The following is a 26085-nucleotide window of genomic DNA, read 5'->3' on the forward strand; positions in this document are numbered from 1 at the left end:
ATAGACCAGTTCTCATCTATGTTAGATTGGCTATCAAGCACACTAGCGGGGTTGAGTACCGTGGTCATCGGTGGAGACTTCAACGCCTGAGCGATCGAATGGGGTCAGCCGCTCGACTAACGCGAGAGGCTGGGCCCTACTTTAAGCTATGACTGAACGTGGGTGTCGCGAACGTAGGCGACACAAAACACTACTGGATCAGAGCCCATCTTCGTTGTGACCTTCTGAAGCCCGGGTCTATTTGGTACACACACACAGTGACCATCTGGTGGTTTGATACAGTATGGGACACAAGGAGGAACACGGAGGAAGACTGATATAAGGATGGCTGACATCGGGCTTCGATAACCGGCATTTGTGGAGCGATTGCTTGTGGAGGGTAACACCGACGCTGTTCCAGTCGAAACCGTAAGTCTTGCATGCGGCGCCACACTGCCAAGGCGCATCCTACCCAGAAATGGATGCAAACCAGTATACTGGTGGTGTCCAGAATCAGAAGCATACTGCCTAGAAGCTAAGAGGTGGATGCGAAGAGCTTGCACCGATGAGGACATAATGGATTTAAATCAGGCCAACAGGGCGGTTAAACTGACACTGGACAAAGAGATTGAGGTGCGTAAGCGAGTGTGCTTCGAAAATCTCGGCCAGGCAGCCAACACGACCCCTTGGGTTGGTGCCTACAGAGTAGTCAAGGCCAAAACGAGGAACGCGTCAGAACCCCCAGAGCGCTCCCCCAAGAGCATCAGAAGATCGTGGAAACGTTGTTCCCGCGCCACGAAATAAGACCATGGGCCCTCGTCTCCTACGACCAACCCGACCAAAGCTAGGTCGCCCCGGTGACGAACAATGAGCTCAAAGCAATTGTTAAGGCACTTAAGTTAACCCTCGAGCGATCGCGCTGTTGTATTTTGTACAACGCGTTGAAAAAATCTCGCTTTTTGTACTCAGCATTAGCGTGGTGCCGACGCAGGTAGTCAACCGCACGAGGTACGGAAGGTTAAATAAGGTTCCGGGTCCAAACGGTATCCCGACAGTAGCCTTCAAAACGGCCATCGAGGCTAGCCCTGACATGTTCAAAATGGCTATGCAGATGTGGTTAGACAGAGGCGAATTTCCGGATAGGTGGAAAAGGCAAAGTTTGATATTTCTTTGGAAACTTATGTTTTCTCGTAAGTTTCCCCCCAAAAATCACTTCTTGTTTACTCCTTGTACAATTTCGATTGCTGGTCAATCACAAAATAGAATCTATTTATCGATTTATGTTGAGTTATTATCATCTTCAGCATTATATTCAAATATTTTAATTGAGTTCAACCAAAGTGCAGATCACCAGCTGCAGTGACCATTGTTGCATCCATCACGAGAACAATGGTATTGTGTTGTTGTTCGTTAATCATTTTTATTAACTCTTTTTCGGTAACCCAGATCTGTATTCAAATTCATTAAACAAAACCTAATCCGTTCACTTTGTTGCAAATCATGCATCCTCAATTTTTTCGTTACACGAAACGCGTTTAACGCTCTCGTGCATTTTGTCCATTGTTTTGGTGACAACAATCAGACCTGCATCATGCAGTCTGTAAAACAGAGGGAATGCTACACTCAATCCTTTCCCTGTCGTCCTATGTGTGCATGAGCAATATGTGAGGTACTGAAGGTGGGACGTCACCCTCTCGCCTGGCACGTGGGCTAATATGGAATCGTAACAGGCAGCACCAACAACAACAGTTGCTCATACCGTTATAATGAAATTTTGTTTATCATCCTAGCAGCAGTCAGTCAGTACCTAGCTAGATTCACATTGGCGAAAGGGTTGAAACAGTTGGACCAGTTCGGTTGCAGCAGCAGCAGCAAGCTGAAACAAACAACGAAGTCATGTTTACATTTCAATAATTACTATTTGCATGGGTGTCCTCGGTTCGGCACCATGCAGATTCGGGTGCGCGCGTGTTTGCATACAAGGGCTGGACAAGGACCCCGGGGTGGTGGACTGGACATCCCTGGCCCTCTAAGGATGATGCGTGCTGAGTAAAAGCACAGCGGTGGCGCCGCACGTTATGATATGTTTTTTTTTTTCTAGGGAAATTTGATAACTGATTTGAGATAGAGCACGCGTGCCGGTCGGTGCCGTCTCCTTCGGGCTATTTTTCGACAAACGCAAACAAACAGGATTGATGTAATGAGCTAGCAAGTGACCCCTAATGCACTGCATGATACCGTTAGAAATGAGCTGGTTGGCTGTGTGGTGCTTAAATGCAACTATGAATGAAAATTTTCACTAACTTTGTTACGCATTTATGTAGAATGCAGTTGTGATTCTTAGTTAACTCAGTGCACTGTATGACGCTTAACAGTGATAATGAATATAAAAATGATTTTCAATTTACCATAGCAAAACATGACCATCATACCACTAACATGTTTCGTTACATCTCATATTATCTGGTTCGGTATCCAAGGAATCACCAAACAAGGCTTCTCATTGAGAATTCCAAACGATTTGTAAAGAATGTAAATTGCATGCTTTTTCTGGCCTTTAGCACCTGGACAATCCTATCCAAAAGAACTCTGGTCCTCACATGTTTCTACCTTAAAAAAAAATCCAAGAAAAGAAAATCAATTGCTATATCCGAAACGGTTGAATAGGTCAATCAATATTAAGGACAAACGTCATAAAATCCCGCTTCAACAGTGCAGCAGAATTTCAAACGCACAAATCTCAAATAAGAAGATCAGGTGCGCTGGTTTTGTTTACGAAGAGATTTGTGCGCTCGAAATCGTGAGTAGGTGCCAAAGTCGGCCATTGTGGCGGCCATATTGGGATTCTAACAAGTCTGTCCTTAGCTACCGTAATCTGTTATTTTTTTCATGTCCCATGTTCTGATTCTCACCAGTTTTCCGTTGTCGACAATGTCGTCAATAGCATTAATTGTGGATATTTTTGAAGTTAATTTATGGACTGATAATGCCACGTTAAACCAGAATTATTTCCACACGGATAGCGGTCAGCTTTCCTCGATTCGGTAACGTCTTTAAATCTTCTGTGAAATGGTTATAGCTTATTTACCATTTCTTCCAGAGCTCCATCCGGTCACCAAATTTTCTACGGATCAGTTGAAATGAACTGGAAATCAGATCGTAAATTCTAGCCATTCAACCACAACAAACTGACGACATCGGGGCCCATATAGCCGAGGCGGTAAACGCACGGGTATTCAGCATGACCATGCTGAGGGTGACGGGTTCGATTCCCGGTCGGTCCAGGATCTTTTCGTAAAGGAAATTTCCTTGACTTCCTTGGGCATAGAGTATCTTCGTGCCTGCCACACGATATACGCATGCAAAATGGTCATTGGCAGAGGAAGCTCTCAGTTAATAACTGTGGAAGTGCTCATAGAACACTAAGCTGAGAAGCAGGCTTTGTCCCAATGAGGACGTTACGCCAAGAAGAGAGAGAGAGAGAAACTGACGACATTCACTGCAAAAGAAAAAGCGTAAATGATTCGTCAAGGTGCTACACATTCCTTACAGTTGGTCGGTTCTCCTTAAGAATCGTCGAAATATTACGCTCGCTTTGCTAATTGCATCGAACGGTTCTTTTACATTGTCTCGGTCAACTATGCCAGGGCAGCTGTGAATCCAATCTCATAATCTGTTGCCGCCTGGCAATCGCCACCGACACCTTGCCCATCAATTTTCGAAGGTACAATAACTTCATTCTGACAGAACCATTACACCCAATCAGAAGTTCGCTCCTCATCTGATCGATCGGCGTGCGATAGGAACTTGAAGATGATCTTATCTCCGTGCTAAGGTTAGACTTTTTAACAATTTTTCAATAAAAAAAAATATTTCTTTTTGTTTATTTATCAATGCAACGCAACACATTGTTGCTACAAATGCTGTTAAATAGGCGAAACAAAAGATCAAAGAATGTTCACCTCACACGTGCCTCATAAATTTGCCGAAGAAGCGGTTGTTGAAGATGCCTTTTTTCTTCCACTACAATTTGTGAGTCGATTGCATCTGTATGCGCCACATGTAGGAATAAAAAAAGCTACGACGAATTTTCCATTTATGCTTCACACTGAGCACTATGATTATTTTTTTTGTTTGATCGCAACACTGAAAATTATCTAACGAGAATGTATTTTTAGATACTAATCCTTATCCTTCCTTGATACATTCACGACTATTGAGAAAGGACTGTAAATCGTTGTTTCTTCGTAAATTCATTAACCAAACAAACTATGTTAATCGAAGTGACTCTTCATAATAACAATTCCCACAGTTAGTTATGCAAACCATAAGGGGCCCTATTCACAGCTGAAATACGCTTTTTTTAACTTCACGGGGTTTAACTTCACCTGTGTAGTGCACAGCATGCAGAGGCTAATTGTCATATGCCACAAGTGTTCCAAGATAAACAAATTCTTCAACAACTTCAAACACATCCTCCCATCAATCACCACTTCAGCACTAACACCACTAGGCCTGCTTCTATCTCTACTCGCTATCATGTACCTCGTCTTGGTAAAGTTAATCGTCAAGCCTCGCTGTTTCTCTCTCTTCAGAGGAGCATAAGCTTCCTCCACTGCCCAACGATCGATGCCGATGAGATCAATATCGTCCGCAAAGCCGAGGAGTATGTTCGACCGTGTGATGATACTGCCATTCCTCTGCACGCCAGACCTCCTGATTGTTCCTTCGAGGGCAATGTTGAACAGTGAAATTGAAAGATCATCACCCTGCTTCAATCCACCCAAGGTCACAAACGAGGTAGACACTTCGTCTGGGATACGAATACTTGATTTTGATCCATCCAGCGTTGCGCGTAGCAACCTTAATCGTTGTCCTTAATTTGTTGCCAGGTCTGTTGCTGTTGAATCAATCCATTTGCTCTACTACATATTTCTTTGCTTGGTGATGGTTTTCACCGGGGCCCCACTGCCTATATTGCGCTGAAGGGGCTGCCTGCTTAGGTATTGTTGCCGCCATGCAGCATTTCATACTCAGCCGCTAGATGCCAAAACAGATGCCTTGTGTTGTTAAAAACAGACGTTGTTTCCTTGGTGAACAGTCCTCTGGACGTACCTCCTCAATCTAGCTGACAGTGCCCAGGCTACACTTGCAGCTAAGTACACAATTCTCAGACTAAGTCCATTTGTGTGCAAAAGATTTCTCATGATATTTCTCTAATAATTTCATTAGATAATCTTCCATCTTCGTCAAAAATTTTGGCAAATATGCTTTCAAAAAATCTTCAGAAATTCTTATAGAGATTCCTGCAAAAATATCGTCAGAGATTACTTTGAAACACTTCAATAGATTTCCTCAGTAATTCCTCCAAAGATTCCTATGGAAAATCCTACCGAGATCCCTTTAGAAATCCATCCAAAGATCCTCCAGAAAACCATAAATTTGGAATTCTTTCAGAAATATCTCCAGGTATTCCGTTGGGAAATCTACCATTTATTTTATACAAAATTTCTCCAAAGGGTTTTTCGAAAGCGTTGGATTCGAAAATTTCTCAGAGATTTCTTCACAAAACCTTCTAGATATTTTTTTATGAAAATCCTCAAGAAACTTTTGCAAGGATTCCTTCAAAAATTCTTCCAAGTATTCTTTCAGAAATTCTTCCAGTGGTTCTCCACAAGCTCTTACAGGCATTCATTCTTTCAGGCATTGTATCACGAACTATTCAAGGAATTCCTGCAAGAATAACTACAAAGAAACTCTTGCTAAAATGGATACAGGATTTTCATATGAACCAAATATTTCAGCAGAATTCCTTCAGAGATTCCTACATAATTTCATACAGTATTTCCAGCAGGAATTTTTCCACAGTTTCAAAAAAAAAGTGTAGAAATTTCTTCATAAATTTCCCCTGCTATTTATCCATGTCCTTGTCCTCATTTGTCTAATGATTACTGAAAATATTTTCACAAATCTTCTGGAAAATGTTTTGATCAAAGTTCAGAAGTTACCTTTGGTAAGCTTTTTGGAAAATGCTGGAAAACCAATTGAAATGGTCGAACTGATCGCTTTAGGTTTCCTAAAAACCCCTGAAACCCAATAAAGTTTTTTTTTAATTTAGCTCAACAAAAAATCCAGAAAACATTAAGAAATAAAAAAATGTTAGATGTCTTGAAGAATAAATGACACAATTTATGAAAGATTCTGGAAATACTAAATGTGTTCGTACTTACACTCGGATAAGAGATATAAATTCCAGATAAAAAATGGGCGACTTCCATTGAAATTCCTAAAAAAACACGAATTATAAACACTAGAAAAAAAATTAAAAATCTGGAAGAATTTGTTTCTTTAAAACACCATAAATCCAACTTTGAAATAAATCGAATAACTACAAACTTTTGCAAATAAACAATGTCGAACTGTCGTTGGGCGCCAGTCTGGATGCTTACTAAGGGCGCCATGGAACCTAGAAATAATCTGAGCACGTTTTTTGAAAGAGAGGGTTTTGTAACAGAATAAAACTGTTAGTGAAAATGAACGCCGAAGAAATTTTTCCCTAGAAGATATTCAACAGCATTGGTTCATTCAAAGATAACATTTTCCTAAAGAAAGTGTAAAGCCTTTTTTTAATTACATGATTATGTCTTACTGTACGGCTTGTAGGTTGGTTGTTCTAATGAAAAAAGGTTCATCGTTTGAGCATCTTTTTTATAGTTGAGTTTATTGAATAATTACATCCCTTGCATCTTCTTAATTATATTATAGGGGAGACTGGGGAGACTTGATCTTTTTTTCTTAATTTGCCTGTAACTTTAAGAAAAAACACAAAACTAGATCAATTTTCGTACAGAATGACAGGTAAGCATCTATTGCAAGTTTATTCACAACAGAAGGACTTTAAATTATTGTTAAAGTTTTCAAAACTGTGTTTTTATGGAGGCATGTCTTATGATGTATTTTTCAAAAATGGGTCAAATTTGATCCCCTTTTGAGCACATGGTTAATTTAAAGGGAAAATAACTCTAAAAGCTTCCTATTCATTTTCTTTTCAAGTTTTCTTGCATTTTTGATGCATACGGTGTATTTGAAATTATAAGATTTCTTTAAATTGTTAAGGATATACCGTATCTTGAAAATGGGGAGACTCGATCCCCTTTTCATGGTTTGTACTAAAATACCTAATATTTATCTGACACGTTTTATCATTGAATATATTAGAGTTCCGAGTAAATAGAAGCTTCCAAATAGAATTTTATTTTTCACATGTATAATGTGTGTGTAATCCTCGAGGGATCAAGTCTTCCCATGTCACTGTTGTATACACTAAGCTACATTAATTGAAATATTAATATAACAGCCTTATTTGGACAAATACGTTTGGCAGTACTTTGTTCATACTATGTGCTGTGAAATTTTGACACGATTTGGTTCAATTTTCACAAAGTTATTGAGATTTTTGGGAATCGCCTAAAAGATTTCTGAAGGACTGAAAACAAACCATCAGCCGTTAAAAAATAATGCATTACACAATTAAAATCAATTGTAGCCAAAACATTGTCGTCTGTCCAGATGTCCTTTTGGAAAAAATATGCTAGAAGAAAACTGTTTTTGATTCCGAGAAAATATGGGGGGAACAAGTCTCCCCAGGGATCAAGTCTCCTCAGTCTCCCCTATAGATGTGTGTAATGTAGTTGTGTACGTTACAACTTCTTGTTACATTTTAAAATACTGTACCGAAGTTTGATGTCGAGAGTATTGAGTCAAACACAATTCATGAACTCATTTCTGGTGGTATAAGTAAAGAAATTTCTTAGAGCCTTTAAAATGGATCCTTACGAGGAAATCATGAAAACTTTTCTAATGTTGTTTGTCACACAGTGGTTCAAAATATTTAAAAAAGCTTCCCTGACGAATTGTAAACTTTGCTTATCTCTAGTTGTTAATTTGAAAACTTTCCTGGAATTAAGCGTTATACGCTTTCAAAACCTGATCATGACTGCTGTTTGTCTACTCATTTGAAAATTAAAACAAAACACATAAAGTTTCAAAATTTAAACAAAGTTTGCTAATTTAGATCACTATTTTTTTCCTAAAACACCAAGCACTGAGGAAGCTATCAGAGCTGAATTTTGAAAATACTTCGAGAAATATGTTGGGTTATAATTGTCCCTCAAAAAATATATTTGAAATTATATGCGAAGTTCACAGTTTTATTTGATTACATATAACCGAATATTGACTTTCGGACGTCAAAAAATAGGTCAAAAAGAAAGATGACAAAGATATAACTAAATCAATTTTCCATGTTTTACTAAAGTGACCCCTGTGAGTATCGGACAATTCACCGGAACAATCCGTTCCTAACCATCTCAGCAAACGGCAGTAAAACCGCTTGGCATTGTACGGGACTCACGTTGAAGGCGACTTACTCCGCCAAAACTCCACTCCTCAATGAGCCAGCATCATACTGGCATGATGCTTGATGAGGGGGTGACCCCAAACTTTTAATTCGGAGTGTACATGACACAAGCCATGTTTTAAAGCTTATTAAAAACAAAGAATCGACCGTTTACCTAATATTTAATCATTAATATATTGTATGACGGTGGATTTATTGAAGGACGATAATTTATATTATTTGGTGTTGTTCAGTTATAATGAAAGGGTGCTCTTACTTTGCCTCATCTATACACTTACACACTTTCCTGGTTCTTGTTAAAAAACCAAGCGGTTATATACGTAATCTTTTTCAAGTCATCTTTAACAGTCGTGATTTAAAATTGCTGCCATTAATCCACTGCACAAATCAAAACAAATTTTGCATAATCCTAGCAATATATTCAAAGTCACTTGTCTATACCCACTGTCATCCCACTGCACTGGTTTGGGCATAAAATTTCGCAAATCCACACCCCACGCTAAGCAGCATCTAATATCCTGAAGGGTATCAGCCATTTATTTGCATAATTGAAGTGGCAATTTTTCATCGAATCCACTGACTGCTGTACAGTACATGTTCGAAGGTATGGTACTGGCTCTTGACTCGGATAAAGTGCTTTAATCTCCAACTGGCAGTATCGAAATAAATTGGTGGCAAAAGAGGAGATCTAATCTCGTCCCAGCATCAGCCATGCGCTTGAGAGCATCACAGAGCTTAAACCAAACGTATGTACGTGCAACGCGACGTACCGTCAACTTCACATTCAGCCATGAACGACGAACTGGGCAAAAGTACCGACCCAACCGGCTACTGGAGTACTCGAATGATTAATTCTTTCGCAAATATGCAAATATCGTTTTACCCTCGTTACCCATGGCACTGCCGGGAAGAACAATGAAGCCAGAAACACCGCGAAAACCAGAGCGAATGTGGAAATCAGGGGTGGAATCAAAAGAGCACTCATGGTCGGAAATTTAAATAAGATTCCAATAAGGACGAAATTGGAATGTTGTTGAATTATAAGCGCTAATGTCGGAACTGAGCTGGCTGAAAATCAATTCATGAATGAATAACAGGTTAAACTTAAGTAATAATAAACTACCTTACTAGAACTGAGTAAGGTGATAGCGACACTTCAGATAATTTGAACGTCCCACAGGCACCAAATTACGAGACCTGATGCCATATCTCATGCGGTGTTCGGTATCATTGATGTCCTGCTGCAGTTGGAAATAGCAGCGCAATCGAGTGTTGTCTCTTCTTCCGCAGGATATAAAACACCCACCAGCATGCGGTGCAAGGATGCTGGATGAATTTACGATGTGGTTGCATCAAATAGATGACTCTACTGCTACGGAATAGTTTCGCAACTCAGGTTGCAGCAATTTTGAATGATGACTCTATGTCACTGAAATACCACTGATAAATCAAATTTTTTAATAGGTATATTTTCTACTAAATTAGTTATTTCCACACCCTTGATAAATTTACTTATGATATAAATGAGAGGAAACTAACACAATTTAATAAAAAGATAAAACTTATTATTCCATTTCCAAAAAAAAAAACTATGCAAATGTATTATTTCCTGCTTCTGATGTACAAATATATCACGTTTCTTCTAAGTCTTGGGTTTGATTCTTATAAGGCACTGTCGTAATATGCAAGTGATACATATCGGGACATCTAGCGATTACTAGTGAAAACCTGAAAAACCCTTATTCCAATATGATCGTTCCCCTCCTTAATCATCATCATGCTTTCGGACAGGATTCATGCATCAATGATTGCTACAGCGGAGGAATGTCCACGTGGTAGCATAGACGATTCTCTATTCGCAGGAAACGAACTCTTCGTTTGCCATCTTTGCCATGGAAGGTACAGTGCCGGTTCAATTTTGGCTATTGTTCTTATGAAAGATATTAACGGAAAATCATTATGAAGAAATTCAAAGAATTTTATGAATTACTGCATGAAATAAATGAAATCATCAGATGACACGTTTCATAAAATGAAGGAAACGACCCATATAATACATATAGAAAATGGTTCATAAAATATAGAAATTGATGGTTTATGCATGAACGACTTTTTTGTGAAACTTTCACTTTGGTTTTATGGACCATTTCATATAGGGTAGATATCTACTTCGTCATATGCGCTAATTTTCATCATATCAGACAGATATTCCAACTTACTACAGATATTCCAACTAATATTCCAATGGCTCATCAGATATAAGCAAAAAGATGTAGACTATCAATAACCAACCCCCACTGCAAATCGAAAAATCACGCGTAATTTCACGTTTTAGTTCCATTCCACTTACGAGTTGATTTTTTTCTCGTTTTACGTACGACGAAGGCACTCTCTAAAATAAAAGTACAGTGACCTCTTGGCCGTGCGGTTAGCGTCACCAAGCGTATAGCCGTACCATGCCAAGGGGTGAGTGTTCGATTCCCGCTCCGAGTGATGAAACTTTTCGCAAGAAATGTTTCTTCCTCGTATCCACTGGTGCTCGTAATATATGTCGTGTCCGTTGTCTAGTGTTAAGTTTCGTTCAGTCTGTACAGCCTCTGGCTGAAGACGGTGTCCGTGTCTTTATTTTGACCCTACAATTTATGAATCGACAAAAATGACCACAGCTTATGGATCACTCATTTGATCAACATGGTGATTCATAAATAGTGTACAAAATTAAGGTGATTCACCGGTGTGGGGTCACTGTACTCATTTTATGTAAGCATCCATGCAGCACATAGAAGGTGTAACATTCGCACATTTTTTAGAATTGCTCGTACGCTCACATTTTTTCAAAATATCAACATTTTTCGGTATTTGAAGGCGGTTTATAAACCCAGTGAGATTGCCATATCGAAATAATTGCAAAATGCATGCTCATGTAAGTGCACGGTCTGATTTAAAAAAAAATGTGCGGATGTTACACATTCCATGTGCGGCATGGATGTTTACAAAATAAAGTGTAAACCACACTCATTTTTGAGTGTAGCCATTTAAGCGTGCAACCGCACCAAAGCAGCAGCTAGCCGAATTGTTATTTATCACCGTTCATTTTTCACATGTTGAACCAACCTTTTATTCACACCCTACTAAAGTTCTGTGGCACTTCAAAGTTGTATTTTACTGTTGCAAAATGCAACAAATGCTGCTCATATAAGTCTAGGTAAATGAATGCGTGGATTTTCTACATACAAAACATCGTATTTCACACCTACAGAGAAAGATTTCTTCGTTGCACTGTGGTGAAACTGGCGGGCAAAAATATGAATTGAAACATTTTGGTCGTTATTCCAAAGCTACATCCATCTCAATTTAATAAGTTTCTGTTCAAAAGTGTTCCGTAATTCCACTTTTTTTTGGTACATAGGCTCCATAGTATCACGTAGAATGTGTACCGGGAATTAAATTCAAAAGGTGCCCGAAATAGACATACACTAAATGGAAACAGATTTCGTGGGAAAATTAGGGTGCCTGTACCAATTATGGCACCACCTAAGGAAAACTATTTATACAAAAATAACGAAAAGACCAACAAATGTCATCAATATGTTAAAAGATAGCTTAGTTTCCATACTATACAGGAAAAATATAGAAACGGACCTAAAACTTCTCTTAGTATTTATTACAGCGTGTACCAATGATAGGAACACTGTACCAGTAATGGTTAAATTTTTTAACTTCCGTTTCTTTTCGCACTACACCTCGTCCTTTTTTTAGTCCACCTTTGAACTAACGAAAAAAAATTAACACGAAGATAATGAGCAAACTTTACGCTGTTATATTATTTGAATCATCTTTCCAATTGGTTTAATTGTACAAAATAATATAAAATGTTAAGTTTGCTCATTTTTTTTATTCTTAACCATTTAACCTATTTTACAGCTCTTTTGTCCACTAGGGCACTATGTGAGCGATTCCAATTGGCGGCTGCACTTGCACTTTGTACAGCGCCTAAATGTAATCTATTGTATTCTAATTCTACTGGTTTGCCTTTGTGCTGCTTTCATTTTTCTACCCTATCCTTGGTAGAATGAGGAACACGATGATGAAATGATGTGTGGCTATTGTTCCTTTCCCAGTCCGATTGGGTGTCGTCCATTATGGGTTGCCGTTCGCCGATATCCAATTATCCGGGTTCTTTCGTGCTATGAGAGCTAAGAAGATGGTCAAGTGCCAGTCGCTCTCGGAGGGGGGGGGGGGGGTGGTGGTAGAGCAGCTGACGAAGTGCCGGGGCTGGGATCGAACCCATGACCACCCGCTTATGAAGCGAACGTGTAGCCACTGCGCCACGGGCCCCGGCTGCTCATTATTTTGTTGGTAAGATTTTTTCTCGCTCAGCCAACGGTGGATGTACAACGAGGTTAAAGTGTATTTACATGCATTCCTTATGAGGATAGCCATAATTGGTACACTAGGGCGAAAAAGGGTGCAAGGAAGCGGAAATTTTAAGAAAAATAATTTATTTCAATCCTAATTTGAGCAAAATGTGGAGTTTAAATGAGTGCATCCGTCTTTTGTGAACGTGTTCACAATTTTTCTTGTTGTTTTACATCGTTAAAGGGTGAAAATCTACTATGGCGAATAATTGGTAGTATAGCCATAATTGGAACACTTACCCTATCTTAATATTTTAACACTCTAGCGATCTTGCTGTTTTTTTTGTATTGCGCGGTGCATGAAAAAAACAGTTGTGGCAACTACTTTTCCAGATCTTGTATGATGGTCGAAATTCAATCGCAATGCAAATACCACGTAAAGTCGCAGCAGTCATCACATCACTCTGCCACTTGATGACCTCTTTCCGTGAAATATTAAAGAACACTATAGACTTCTGTACGAATTTATGCTGGCCTGCTTACTCTCACAGAAAATTTGACGTTTGGGGGGTGCACGCAGTTTATGATTTGATTGCTAAATTCACTGCGTGCAAAAAATCTATCAAAGTTACTCAGTTTTACGGTACCTCGGAATCCGGAACAGGCCACTATAGTTCTAAATGACCTCAAAGTATCTGAAGATACGAATACTTAATGATTCAGATGTAAAAACTTACTGATCCATATAAGTTCTGTAAAAAACAACGAAAAATGCCTTATTTGGATAACCAACGTACCCCACTGGGTTTCCGTATAAATCCGGAACTGGTCATGCAACTTCATCATGCGGTGCATTCTATGAAATGGTAGTCATTTCTGGTTGTTCTGTCAAAATTTCATCGAAATCGGGTAAAAATTGAAGAAAATAGAATCAAATGAATAATAAATTTTGAGTGCGCAATATATGTTGGTGACGCAAAGGTTAATGGCCAATAGGGTGATTTCATATTGCAATATCTCAATCATCGCCGACAACTTTTTTTTTTGTTCGGATGAGCCACTGCGACCAGTATTTAGATCTTTTGTGGCAATATCCGTATCCTTAGTATTTAGTGCATGTCGTATTACTCCATTGTCATTGAGAGGCAATGAAGCATCGATTTCTGTACAGATCTTGTTTTGTTACCAGAGGTTCGAGAAATCGAATGTGATGAAAAAGTACCGTTTTCACAGGGATATAAATCCTAGCGACAGTGCGCCCTTAATCACACATAATCGATTCTATTTCTGAGAAAAACAAAACGGTAGAACTGATATTTGTCCATGCATCGGAACTCTGGCTTCATCAAAAAAAAAATAACATTAGCTTAACAAGTTGGATGTCACCAGGTTCAGTTTGGTAGATCTTACTCCGTAACGCAACCCAAAAGGGAGATCTACCAACGTTACGGGCTCCGTTAAAGATCGAGCATGTTTTAAACCCCCTCAACCATTCATCCCTCAGCACGGGTCGCCTGACACCTTGGATTGGGGTTCCCTGTTTGGTGGACTTTTACCCCCGGAACAGGGGGTCCGTAGTGCTATTCTAAGCCGGCAACTACACGGGCCTCGCCGGCAACTTGATCGGAATTGCAAAATAGCAACTATTAGCAGCCAAATTTGATATCAATGTCTCCCAAGGATCCTAAACAAAGACATAGAAATAGTCCCGAAGCGAAACTTTGCGATTTTTTTAGTATTTATAAAACGGGTTGTATGGGGAAAATTTGATTTTTTTTAATTTAGCATCATTTAATAGTTTTACAATCAACCTTAATACGTCTGATATATCCTTCAAAAGGTTTATAAACAGCCTTCAAGAAACTGCTTTGAAACGAAGACTACTTTATCAAGAGACATGCAACTCTGTTGTTTTCCGATACTAACGGCATGCGACACCGATGACACCGCCGCCTGTTGAGCTAAGGTGGTACCTTTCTATAAAAGTGTAAGAGTGTATTGGTGCGAGTATGAAGATTTACACACACTACCATAAATTCTTCCAACTTAATCCGTGGTGGCGCTGCTAAAAGTGACTCCCGATTTTGAGCAGTGCTGCAAGTCTTCTTGATAAAGTGGTCTTCGTTTGAAAGTTCAACATTTGTCAATTAAGCCGAAGATATACGAAGTTGAACATTTCATTCATTTTACCAAAGATTACCATTCGTCTCATTCAACTACCAATATCTCAATAAGTATAGGGGTTATCAAACTAATATTCTGGGGTTTGCTAATCCAAGTGGTCTACTTTCAACCACTGAACCTAAATCTCAACTTGAATAAAGACGGTTTTCGATTTTTGGCCACTTGAATCCCCTTAGTGCGAGCGAGTGCCGGAAAATTGTAGTGCTTTTGAAATACATTTGTATTACATAGTACGGAAGCTAACTCATAAATTAACAAATGATACTAAAATGGTTATAAGGCAATGCACACTGGAGTAACAGAGTCCATTTCATGGCCAAAAAGTTTCCCAGTCAACATTTTGGTCTGTATAATAAGTGTTTTATATCACTATATAAGAACCAATTCACTCGTATAAGATGCACAAAACATGTATATACGGACCAAAGTGGAGGCGATATATACACTCATGACGACTGTTTTCGACTTTCCTTGGCTGGTATAAAGATGTCTGAAATTACTGGCAAAAAAAAAGAAAAAAAAGTTGCAGTCGAGCCTCGAACATACAACCGTGGAATGTACAGCCCGGATCTGTACCACTGTACCAATCACTTTCGCTTGGAAGGCGACGACTATATGCCTATGTTACTTTATCATATGATTGCTTGTCACCAAAACAAAGTTTGAGAGTACAAAATTTTACAAGTCTTTGCGATTCTTTTCGAGACTTATCCAACCCCATATGTGATCTGTCAGTTTATATATTTTTTTCTTGGTCGCCGTCCTCTCCATCAAAACAAACAATCGTTCGGTGCCGTCGGTGCGAAATCAACGTCGCGCCGCGAAATTTAATTCGGCCGTGAAGTGTTTTAGCCTGTGGAAACGGTTAGTGCACATCCTTTGGCGAACGCAGGGCCATCGCGAAAACCCGGTGCGATGCCACCGGGGGAATCCGGAATCCCTTGCCAGGAAATCGAAAAAAGCTCGCAAACTGGAGTTCGATATTGCTGGTGGTCAGCCGTGGGGAGTGATTTTGTGTTTAACCAGGATTTATTTGAAAGTGCTTGGTGGTATCCGGATTCAGTTCAAGAATCGGGGTACGAGTCGAGTTTATTTAAGCTGCAGCAGCATGATATAAATGTTGGCTGGCTCGAACCAGCAAGTGACGAGAAAGTGAGGCTGGTAGGCTATTTTTTCAGGTGGTAACATCAATTCTGCACACTTTCCTGAGGTTGCCGGGTGATGAAAGATATCCTGAGGCAGCTGGGATGCAAAGCGAATCGGATATTCATGGCATGTAAGTTGTTGTTACACAAATCTAATCATAATTTTCTCAATGGATCTTTACATGGCAAAGTGAATCCTTAGTATGAAGTGAATTTGAATTTCATCTATTATGACTTGTTTTGTTTATAGGTACTTCAGCTAGTCATTATAGAATCATAATGACGATTTATATCCAAGCTGTTTTATCACTCGTGCAGCTTGAATTTATCATATTGTGCGATTCCGATATAAAGCGAAAGAAAATGCGATTTGGCGTGCACATTGCTATGCGATATGTGGTTAACTGGGTTTAACACGTTTTTATGGTGTATTATGTATGTACTAGGTATAAAATAGCAAATTTAGATATTAAGGATGCATTTTGGATTATAAATAGCCATATTAATACACCTAAAGGCTAGAAATGATTTCTTATAACCTCGCTAAGGAAAACAATGCTTTCACCCCCCAAAATTACTTGAATCGTCATACTTTTTTTTTAGTACAAATAACTGAAAAGTAATTATATTTTCATAGAATATATAGTTCGGAGACAAAGGCCACCTCGTTTCAGAGTAATTCTCCAAGAAGTGTGAGTAAAATCCATTTTTTTTTCATAGGTAAAAATAACGTGTTTATATCTTCAGTAAAGTTGTAGAATGTTATAATTAGAAACTTGTTGGACAATTGTGCTATCTGCTATATGTTCAGAGATAATGGTCATTATTTGTGAACGGCCCCTTAAAATCAGTTCATACGTTGTACCTTTTTCTAGATATTTATGGAACATTTTCATTTTTGGGTATCATTAACAGTGCTCTGAAAAATTTTAAAAAATAATCACGGATTGAAATTCTAGGAATATAAATGTTTGAATTATATTAAAACATGGAATTTCAACATATTTCTATACATAGAAGTAAGTTTGTGAAGTACTGCGTGAAAAACTCAATGAGTTTATCTATATGTTTAACGATGGGTCAACATATGATAACATACAATAGTGACCTATTTGAGTTGTTTTTGATTTTTTTTATAAACAAATTTTGAACACAACCATTCTAGCTATAAAAATTGATTCCATTTGACACAATTGTATCTACAAGATAAGATTTGTATTCTGCTGGGTATATCTTTTCTCACAGGCGATGGATCACTTTGCGATCTTTTACAAAGTTGCGCCACCTAGCAGCAAAAATCTAAAACTGCATATATTTGACCACGTTTTCCCATACAAATTTTAAGCACTTTGAGCACCCCCTTAGGCTTAATCGATTTTGCTCAAATTTTGAACGTAGTTTCTGGGAGTCCAAGACAACCGATTCAGGAGGTAAGACTTAGCATTTGTCAAAATTTTTGTTTTTCATATAAGTCTGGGCCACCTTAGTAGGCATTCATTGGAAAAGTAGCCGAAACGAAGTTGTTTTTCCAAAATTAAACTTAAATTGTAACTAAAAACTAGTCAAAAAGGTGTAAATTTCAGAAACGTTTTTTTTCTCATCTGGTACTTTCTGGTACCCGTTCTCTTGCGATTTACAAAGGATATGCCTTATATTTTCTTGTAATTTTGTCCAGATAGCGGAATGCTGCAGAATCTGAAAACTTTTCGAATGCTGAAAATGATTAAAAATTGACAAAAATATGATTTTGAAAACTTTTCTGTAAGAGAGCAAAATAAATGAAATTAGGTACAGTTTTTTGTTTAAATGATACACCTTAATCACGAGAACTGGGTACTCAATTATTTTTTTCAAACTGCCGATATTTCGAAAATTGAAGAACTTCCAATGAGTTAAGACACAAATGCAAAAAAACTAGAAAAAAAACATCCAATTCAAGCATTTTTTCTTAAAAAAATATACATTCCAAAGTGTTTTATTGATTACCACATGATGAAGTAATATTTCGTTCATTTTTAAAATATGTGAGCCTTTGGAAAATCCCAGAATAAAATTTTTGACTTATGGCCAGGAATTTGGTCCATTTACGCCTATGTGCGTTGTAATGCACATGGGCGAGATGCAAGAATAAATTCGATCATAGGGTCTGGGACTATTTGGGTAGGGGGACCTATTTTGGGCACTTGCTGTCGATTTTTAATCGATTGACTTGAACTTTTGATCACTGCACGTATCTGATCGGGTTTCAAGATCAAATCTATCTTTAAAAAATGACGTGAGTTATAGTAGCAAGTGCCCAAAGACCCTGAAGGGTAATACGGTCAAAATTTGGTCACACAATGTGTTTCATAACTTGAGATTGCGTACACCAAAACAGCTGATTTTTGAACAAGTAACGCAGTGGTGCTCATCCTGCGGCCCGCGGGCCGCATGCGGCCCTCCGAGCCTTAAGATGCGGCCCGCGGAGTACTTTGAGACGAATCGAAATTTTTGAACGATTATTTGAAATAACTCGTTAAATTTATTAAGAAATAAAAAAAATGCTGATCAATTTTCACAGTGTTGAACACAAATTAAATGATAAATTAACAAAAAGAACAATCCGTTCTGGTAAGATTCGAAATCGCAACTACGAAATATTTCGACATTTCAGCTAAGTCGCGAAGCCAGCTTAAAGTTATTTATAAGTGGTACGAATCAAACGAAAGTTTGTTAAAAATGTGATTTTGAATCATTTAAAAATTAGTTGCAGTTTTTAAGCGCAGGCAATGCAAGCGCAGTCAATGCAACGCTGAACAAATATTTCACATTTCGTTTTTCCGAAAAACATAAAAACAAAAAGCACGAAGTTTTTGACTAAATTCTCAACAAATCTCAACATGGTTGGCAATATGTTTTGTTTAATTTTCACTTTTTAAAATTTCTTTTTAAAATTTTTCGAAACAAAACTTACGAATCCAATTTGAATTATCCAAGCGAAACTCATGAACGAACTTAAAGAAAAAAAATCTCTGGCGAGATTCATAAAGCGTCTCCTGTGCCCTTTTGGGGAAACTTTTCGATACATTTTTGGAGAAACTCCAGGAAACATTATTGGGGAAAAATTTTAATCACCTCTAAGCGAAATATATGGAGAAACTCAAATCACTCTGGAGAAAATAAACCTGAAGAAACTCAATGAGAAAGTTGTGGCGATACTGCATGGAAGTTATAGGAGCATCTCCTAGAAAAATGTTGTGGTGCCACTCTAACAGAAACTTTTTAAACAACTTTAGAATAAGTTCCTCGAGCAACAAAAAGAGAATTTTCAGGAGTAACCACAAACAAGATTCTAGGACCAACTGCATCAAGACACAAAAGATGCGTAGAACACCTGAGGAAAATTTGAACAATAAATTTGAAGCAACTTTAGAAGATAATGTTGAAGAAACTTCCGAAAACAATTGTTAAAAATCTAATTTTAGAAGAAATTTCATGATGAAGTATTTTAGAAGAGGCTTATGGAAAGAATTTACTAAAATCTTCAAGAAACTGCTGGAAAAAATTCAGAAAAATCCGGAAGCTATTCTAGGAGAAATTCTTGGAAACGATTAATGAGGAAATCCTGAAGCAAATCTAAGAGGAGTTCTTGGAGGTGTTCCAAGAGAATTCAAGAAAAACTAAAAGAAACTTAAAGAAATTTTTCGAAAACTTTCTGCAGCAACTCCGCAAGAAATTCCGGGAGAAAAACCAGCAAACCTTTTTGGAGCGATTCAAAAGAAATTATTGTAAAAGCTGCTTGACAAGTTCTTGAAGTGGCTTCAAGGCAAATTCTAGGAGCAACTTCTAAATTGTTTGGTTGAATTTCAATTTGAAGCTCAAACAGTTTTCTCAACCAAAATTATGAATCTAAATTAAACTCCACGAAGGGCAATAGATTATAAAGTTTGACCCTTACACAAGTTTTGAATAGTTCAGATTTTTTAATAAATATCCTTTAGAATTGTTCTTTTTGTTGTTTTTGTGCATCGATGTTTTATGCGGCCCGCAGGTCGATCCCGAATTGCAAATTTGGCCCGCGGTATCCTCCAGCCTGAGCACCACTGAAGTAACGGTACATTATAAAGACCGCCCCAGAAAGTATGGACGCAGTAAGATAATACTGGCATTTAAAAAAGAATGATGAATAGTTCTTTTTGAAGGCTACATCCTGTTGATTAACCTATTCTCTCAGAGTTTGTAAAGCGGTTTATTCGATTCCAACAATTTGTTTCAAAATACATAAACTTTTAGCGGAACATCGTCTAAAAAATGTGCACAAATGATGTACAGAGCTTGAAATGTCAATTAGGAAATAAGCATAATATGCAAGCAGTAAGTGAGAAATCCGTGCAAGTAGCAATCAGGAAGCACGGTGAGGATAATAAGCTTGAACATAAGTAAAATTTCAGGTTAAAAATAAAGGTCCTGATAATCCTCGTTTGTATAAACGTATAATAAAGGCATTTGAGGAGAAGAGAAATCCTTTTAAATAACACAAAGCGGGATATGACCAAAAAAGGGAAAATTTTCAAATCCAATGTTCATCGTGACAAAGGACCTTTGAATTGTCGATCTTATAGTAAGTAGAAACAACCAAAAGGAAGCCAAAAACAAGAACCATAGATCAGTCCCAGGCAACTGAAGACTAGGTGTGTCCATACTTTCTGGGGCAGTCTTTATATAGCATATACCATAAATTTTTTCATCAAAATCGGTTTAGTATTTGCGGAAATATTGTGAATCCTGAAAACTGCAATTTTAAAATTTTGTACAAAGAGGATTTAAAAATATGAACACATTTTTACTCTTTTATTTATAGAGCCAGAAATACTGAACCAATTTCAATGAAAATTTTTCTGTATGTAAAGTATACATATCAAAATGTTGTGTAAAATTTTCATTCAATTTGATTCAGCCGTTACAAAGTTATATTTGTTTAGGTCAAGTCAAATTTTGGGCACACATTTTTTTTTATAACTTTAGATTGCGTACACCAAAACAGCTGATTTTTGGATCAGTAATGGTACATTATATGTAGCTTGTACCATAAAATTCTCATAAAAATCGGTCTAGTATTTGCAGAGATATTGTTGAACCCGGAGATCTGCAATTTCAAAATTTTGTGCAAAGAGGATTCACACATTTTTACTGTTTTATTTATAGAGCCAGAGATACTTAACCGATTTCAATGAAAATTGTTCTGTATGTGAAGTATGCATATCAAAATGTTGTGTAAAAATTTCATTCAATTTGATCCAGCCGTTACAAAGTTATATTTGCGTAAGTGGCATCCGGTCAGTTTTTTTTTTTCATATTCTAACTGCTACAACTTTGAAAGTATTCATACAAAATGGCTCAAAATTTTATTAAGAACATATTTCCATAATAGTATTATACTGTAAAATTTTGATAAAAATCGGAGCAATATTGGTAGTTCTATAATCAAAATTGTGCTTTACTGAACTTAAATTTTCGAAAATTTACTATAGAGCGCCTTTGTACAAAATTTTAAAAAGGTAGGTCGATGGTTTTATCTATATATCAACCAATACTTAATCGATTTTGATGAAAATTGTATGGTATAAGCTACATATAATGTAGCATTACTGGTCTAAAAATCAGCTGTTTTGGTGTACGCAGTCTAAAGTTATGAAAAAAAATGTGTGACCAAATTTTGACCATAACACCCTTTAGTTGGTTGGTACTCAGATAGACGGGAATTAGATAAAAATCTTGTATGGATTCGTTTGAAGTGAGAAATATGTTTTTTTTGTAACTACGATGCGAAAACTCCTACTTTTCCACACTTGAACAACAGTGCCGAAAAGTAGTACTTTTCGGCACTGTTGTTTGAATGGCTAATTTTATTATTCTCTTACACTCTTTTGCACTACAAAGTAAGTGTACCTATTTGCCGGATATTTCTGCACGTCCTGCAGTTCATTGCCGGTTTTTCTTGCATAATTTGTAGGTTAAGTTCCAGACTTGAAAATTTGTGACAGTCGTTTCTGTCTGTCCTGACCTGCCATGTGACTTAAAATTAAAAAGTTTCATTCCAGATTTGAGTTAAGACGAGGACCACCCTAAACATCTTTTTGGAAAATTTGCAGCAAGCAAATGCAATAACTTCTATGAAGATACCAAACGCCTAAAATTAACGATAACAGAAATAGGAAACGTGGATTCGGATTAAAGTGGAATGGTTGTGTATGTGTAGACTAAATCTTGAAACACCCTTGGGATGCCTCTAAAATTCCCTGAAGCCTCATAATACTCTATTAAATGCCCATGAAACTACCAGGAATGCCTCTGATACCCACTTGAAGACCCCTTCAACGCTCCTGAAATAGAGGGTCTATGAAAAGAAAACATTTTATTTATCCAACGCACGGCGCTCCCCTATTATATGCCGGTTAATTAAAGTGCAGCCGTTTTGTTTCCTGGAAGGCATAGTCCGAAAAAATGTTTTGATGCTAGAAGAATGGCGTAAATGCTCCCTGAAATCCAACTAGAACCGTCCGAAACGCCTGAGAACCCTCAGAAAACCCACCTGCGACACTCTTAGCCTTTCCCTAAACTAAAACTCTTAAAACGCCACTAAAACATCTCGAAACTTCTTGAAACACTTTGACACGCATGAAAACAACCCCTGAAATAATGACGAGCTCCCGAATAATAATGGGCGATTTGTGGTTTTTGAATAATAGAATAATGCCTCAAGCAGTCCTCAATACCAGTCCAATAACTCGTTGAGGTATATGGGTGATTCAAAAGCTACACAATACCAAAATTAGCTATTTTCAGTGTCGGAATAACCAATCAATAGCTTGTTCTGGTATGATACCAGATTTTTGAATGCTGCAGTTATGTGTCAGTTATTCGTTCCTGTTCGGGTTGCCGGTTGCTACACGTGCTTGAAGAAGACATGAGTAGAGTTAAGTGGGGCAAAAGTTCGAGTGGGGCAAGAGTTTCTTTTGAAGTTTTCACGCTTAATTCAAATTATATCTTTCGGGTGTCAAGGTTGTTCGAAGCCATTTTGAAAAAGAGTGTTTCACTCCAAAAAATATGTAAATTGGTCAATATTTCGAAGAGTTATAAAAAAAAGTTGGTTTTTCATCAAAAAATTGTAATATGCGATGGTCCTTGCAACGCATGGAATGGAATTGTAATGAAATCGCATTCGATATTTTATTTTGGGGCGTCACTAGGTATATTTTGAAGATGCTTTAGCGTTTAGCATGTATAACTTTTTGCAAAAAAGATTTGGAAATCATATTTTACACATAGTGGGGCAAAAGTTCGAATTGTGGGGCAAGAGTTCGAGTCATGTGGCAACTTTAGGTAAAACCCTAAAATTCTGCAAAATGTACATATTATCTTTAAAAATGATGGAATTAGTGAGTAAATTCGATCAAAGTTGAAAAAATGTTGTTTTATCTGAATTTTGCGGAAAACTACTAATTTTTGGTGAAGTAAATTTAACCCTGATTTGGGTCAAATCCAGATCAAACTTTAAAGTGTATTCCAGTTCCAACATCAAATATTAGTTGGTTATAGGAACTCCAATTACCAAAGTGTCGAAATAGTGTGCTACGGTTAGCGAATCACCACAAACACTAGATTCGAACTTTTGCCCAATTGGTGGGGCAAGAGTTCGAATTAGACACACACATACAAAAATTGTTGTAGGGTGCCTGTACCAGTTATCGCACTACCTAAGAAAAACTATTTCTACAAAACTAAGAAGAAGACCGACGAATGTAAACAATAAGTCAAATGATTGATTAGTTTTCATACTTCACTGGAAAAATAAAAAAACGGAACCAAAACCACTTTTAGTATTTATTACGGCGTGTGCCAATGAGAGGAACCCTGTACCAGTTATGGACACATTTGTTAATTTGGGTCCCACTTCGCACTATTTAGGCTCAGTGTACCAGTTATGGCTATAGTACCTCAAATTCGCCATAGTTGATTTTCAACCTTTGAAGATACAAATCAACAAGAAAAAAAATCGTGAACAACAGTTCACGATCACAAAAGATGATTGCAATAATTCAAACTTCACAATATGCTCAAATTATGGTAGAAATAAATCATTTTCCTTAACTTTTCGACCTCCTTGCACCCTATTTCGCCATAGTGTACCAGTTGTGGCAAATCCCATAAGGAATGCATGTAAATAGTGCGAAGTGGAACCCAAATTAACAAATGTGTCCATAACTGGTACAGGGTTCCTATCATTGGCACACGCCGTAATAAATACTAAAAGTAGTTTTGGCTCCGGTTTTATATTTTTCCTGTAAAGTATGAACACTAATCAATCATTTGACTTATAGTTTACATTCGTCGGTCTTCTTCTTATTTTTGTAGAAATAGTTTTTCTTGGGTGGTGCGATAACTGGTACAGGCACCCTACATGCATTCCTTATGGGATTTGCCATAACTGGTACACTATGGCGAAATAGGGTGCAAGGAGGCCGAAAAGTTAAGGAAAATGATTTATTTCTACCATAATTTGAGTAAATTGTGAAGTTTGAATGATTGCAATCATCTTTTGTGATCGTGATCTGTTTTTCACGAATTTTTTCTTGTTGATTTGTATCTTTAAAGGTTGAAAATCAACTATGGCGAATTTGAGGTACTATAGCCATAACTGGTACACTGAGCCTAACTAAAAATTTAAAAGACATTTGGAGTAACTTTAGTTCAGCAAAATTTTAGCTCATGGATGGCAGAATCACCACACGGTATTCATTTATTTTTTTCTGCTTTGATTTCTTGAAAAAAAAATGAATTTTCAACTAGGGTCGAACTTTTGCCCCACCTTACTCTACCCTTCACAGTCGTGGAAATTTGAGGAATGCGGCAATCTGTCCATGTAGTTTCAATTTAATTTCCCAAGTTCTTAAATTAATACTTTCAAATTTCGATGTTATATATCAGCATTACCCACCATGTTCCATATCATTCTTGCTGCTCTTTATATCTATTTCCCTTAAAAAAAAGAAAAACAAAAACTTAGTCACATACTTTCTTTCCTTCAGCATGATACTTTTCAGTTTATCTTCTTGATGTGTGACACTTTTTTCTGTTTCCCGATCCACATCCAGAGCGCCTTCCCCTACCCATCAATAACACCGACAGTGACAATCTCACCCCGTCAATCATGTGCTTTTTTATGCACTGCCACCGAAGGAATGTATCAATCCTCCGGGTGATCACACCCCATTTCTTCAATCATTTCTGAAACTGTAACAGAATATGATGTGCTCTCTTGCTGCTGCCATAAATCTGTGTTAGAGTAGACTCATGATTCCTCCCAGGAGGATAGTAGTCATCATTTTTTTTGTACCCAACACCATCCCAATCCAGGTAAAGGAAAAAATAAATTACTCTCAGACTGAGCAGTTCCTTCAGAAGACGGTCTCCGCACAAACTCTCATATATTCAAATCAAATCACCTTTTTGCGAACTTTTCCTGCCGGTCGTTGTAAGAAAGAGACGTCACCCATCCTAAGGGATAACGCTTATTTACGGCTGATGAAACCTATCCCGGAAACCGTTAGGGGTTGTGATTTTTTGTTACTTCTGGATCGAAACTAGTCCACGTCGGTTTTTTTTTTCTTGATTGGGAATACCAATCCAGCCAGACCTTGAACGTGGCTTCCGGATTGTCTAGAATGGCGCAATACAGCTGCAATCACTCCCACAATTTCGCAATTTCTCCATGCAGCTAAGGAATTATGTCTCGTGCTTCTCCTTTGCATCATTCTTACCCAAGGGCTTCGCAGTCTTTCAGAAGCACACTTTTGAATAATATAGGAGAGAACAGCTGGCCGTATGGGAGTAAATCAATTCGAGTATTGTTGCCACCATCATCCGAGGTGACGGACGCCAGGAGCTGCTCTGTCCTACCAGCAGATAGTCTTTCAGGTTAGACTGGTTCAGTAGTACTACTCATCGTTTATTACACATT

General features: G+C 37.7%; 1 protein-coding gene across 2 annotated transcripts in view; it reads left to right on the plus strand.

Annotated features, from left to right (window-relative positions):
- LOC109405268 (uncharacterized) overlaps nucleotides 1–26085 on the plus strand; it is a 314995-nt gene that overhangs the window by 224640 nt on the left and 64270 nt on the right. The window lies entirely within an intron of this gene.

This window comes from Aedes albopictus, chromosome 3, assembly GCF_035046485.1.
Source record: "Aedes albopictus strain Foshan chromosome 3, AalbF5, whole genome shotgun sequence".
NCBI classification, from domain to species: Eukaryota; Metazoa; Arthropoda; class Insecta; order Diptera; family Culicidae; genus Aedes; species Aedes albopictus.